Below are 2,930 nucleotides of genomic sequence, written 5' to 3' on the forward strand. Positions count from 1 at the left end.
GGTAAGTGGGAAAGAAAACATTACTACTTTATAGACGTTTGTGCTAAATTTGAGAACACAGGAACTGAAAATCCTATGTTAGAAACCAAGGCACAGGTTCAAAAGCAAGTTCTGGGGCTTGATCTTCAAAATCAAAGTCTATTATGAAGTTAGTCAGGGTAAACGTTCCATGGGAATCGCTTTATCTGCAAACAATCTATGGTCACAGACTAGGCAACTAGTCTGTTACATTCTGAAGTGACATGGTTGAGAAAGATTCCATCACTGCTCCAAACTGTTTATAGCATAGATGAAGAGGTAGCAACCAAACAAGAAACATATTCTGATAGTTGAATTGTTCTCAGCCCTCTGTCTCTTGACCACCTGACACAGAAAGAAGTCAGACTGGGAGAAAAGACTAATATTAATAGGAATGGTAAATTGGTGAGCATGGCCTGGGTCCAAAGACAAAACAAATTTCCTACCAATTCCACCCCCTAAATCTTGCTTGACTTTGGGACTTAGTTATAGGAACAGTTAGATCTCGAGAGAGATACTCAACCAGCCACGTGGGAGATGTCAGTCTGCCTCAAACCTCCCTAACTGTAAAGGAAGGAGAGCCAGGGATATGATGACAGCCCCCTTTGCCTTTAATGCAAGGGCTCCTTCCAGAGGTTAATGTGGTTCAAAGAGCCAGAGGCGCTGCCCATCTCTCCAATCAGTTAAATCGATCCTTGTTCTGTACAGAGACGTCTGCAGGAAGGTCGATCAGTGGAGCACCCTATTCTGGAAGTTAAAATAAGAATGTGAGGAAAGCAAAAGAATTATTTTGTTCTATTGGTAAGAACGTAATGGAGGTTAAGTTACTGGAGGACATGACAGGATACGAGCCAAATCTTAGTTGGAATTGTCTCCTAAATAGCACATAGGTAGTTACACAGTGGTTTCCTGTATACTGTACCAAACAATTTATGCATTGTGAGAGCTCTATTGCAACTCTTTTCTCTTTACACTTCTTGGTTGTTTAAGATGTGGGTAACTAAAAGGCTGATATAGCTCTGCACTTTATTTTTATTTTAGATAATATCATTATAAAGTTATCCAAGTCTTAATCAAAGCCTAACAATTGATAAATAATTTTTATTTATTTATTTATTTTAATAAAAGGAGGGTCAGGACTGGCTAGAATTTCATCAGGTTAGAAACCTTCACCTTTTCAAACTACCTTACAATGGCTAAAAAGGATAATAACTCCAAACCAGATGACTACAGGTGGAATTGCTTTTTAAACTTCTGGGAATGTGTGTTTTCTTTCAGTGATACTCTATGTAGAGGTTGAATAATACAGGATCTCAACTTTCATTTGAGTGATATTGACATTTAGTGTGTCTCTCAAGTTAAGAAGTGCAACCTATTGTCTTCCAAGTAGAGTTGGATCAGTAGGTGAGCTGTAGCCCATAGGTTGACTGCTATATTAAATTGAGTCTTGTGCCCTGGGGCTTTCTATGTTCCATACCAAGCATTAATGATCACAAGATACCATTTTACCTCTTATGATTATTTTTTTTAAATTTTTTAATGTTTATTAATTTGAGAAAGAGAGAGAGAGACAGAGAGAGAGAGAGAGAGAGAGAGAGAGAGAGAGAGAGAGAGAGAGATGGATTCTGAAGAAGGCTCCAGGCTCTGAGCTGTCAGCACAGAGCCCAATGTGGGGCTCGAACTCAGGCACCTTGAGATCATGACCTGAGCCGAAGGTGGAGGCTTAACTGATTCAGCCACCCAGCTGCCCCAACTCTTATGATTCTTAATCTTGACAATAATGAAGTAATGTTTCCATGACAGATATCTACTACTTATTGAGTGCTTCTCTATGTGTAAAACATTGTTCTAAGCTTTTTAAGTGTCTGACTTCCTCAATTCACATAATCACGTTAAGAAGTAGGTACTTGTCCTGTTCATTCTGCTGATCAGAAACTGAGGCACATAATGGTCAAGTAACATGTCCACGTTTACAGAGCTAATAAGTGCTACAATCTGAATTGTAACCTAGTAATCTGATTCCAGAACCCATGTTCATCCTGCAACATCAACTGAAGGAGCAATGGAGGATTTGAGCGGCTCTGGATTCATTCTATGATGCTTAGATCTCTCTGCTGAAGCTGACCCAGAAATGTTGAATTAATCCCTGTAATCCGTGTATAACACCATGTAACCCAGCAATGCTTTCAGTTCCCAGTTTCCAGTTCTCGGCCATTGCGAGAAGAAAGGAGTTTTACCAGGCACAGATTTGAAACTACATCGGAGAGCATAATATGCTGATGTCAAGGACAGATCATCAAATGACGATCAGGGTAAGTACGTAAAGGAGGATACAAAAATGGGCAGGCTGGTGGCGGACTCGGGAGCGGAGCGGGAGGCTCTGCGGGACCCAGTCCGACCCAGCAGCCGAGGCACCGCCCGCACTCTGCCGCCGCGTCTGGGCGTCTCCTGCGCCGCCCAGGGGAGCGAGCTTGGAGCATCTCGCGCTGCGGCCACTCCTCGGGTTCAGGAGCAGGGAAAACGAGTACTAGAAACCCCCAGACCCGAGCGCAGCCTCTTTCCGCCTCCCGAACCACCATGACCCACTTCAACAAGGGTCCTTCCTACGGGCTCTCGGCCGAAGTCAAGAACAAGATCGCTTCCAAGTATGATCATCAGGCTGAAGAAGATCTTCGAAACTGGATAGAAGAGGTGACAGGCATGAGCATTGGCACCAACTTTCAGCTGGGCTTAAAAGATGTCATAATCTGCTGCGAACTCATAAACAAGCTACAGCCAGGCTCAGTGAAGAAGGTTAATGAGTTCTCTTTAAACTGGCCTCAGTTGGAGAACATTGGCAACTTTATTAAGGCTATTCAAGCTTATGGCATGAAGCCACATGACATATTTGAAGCAAACGACCTTTTTGAGAA

The sequence above is a fragment of the Suricata suricatta genome, chromosome 5 (genome assembly GCF_006229205.1).
Source record: "Suricata suricatta isolate VVHF042 chromosome 5, meerkat_22Aug2017_6uvM2_HiC, whole genome shotgun sequence".
Taxonomy (NCBI): Eukaryota; Metazoa; Chordata; class Mammalia; order Carnivora; family Herpestidae; genus Suricata; species Suricata suricatta.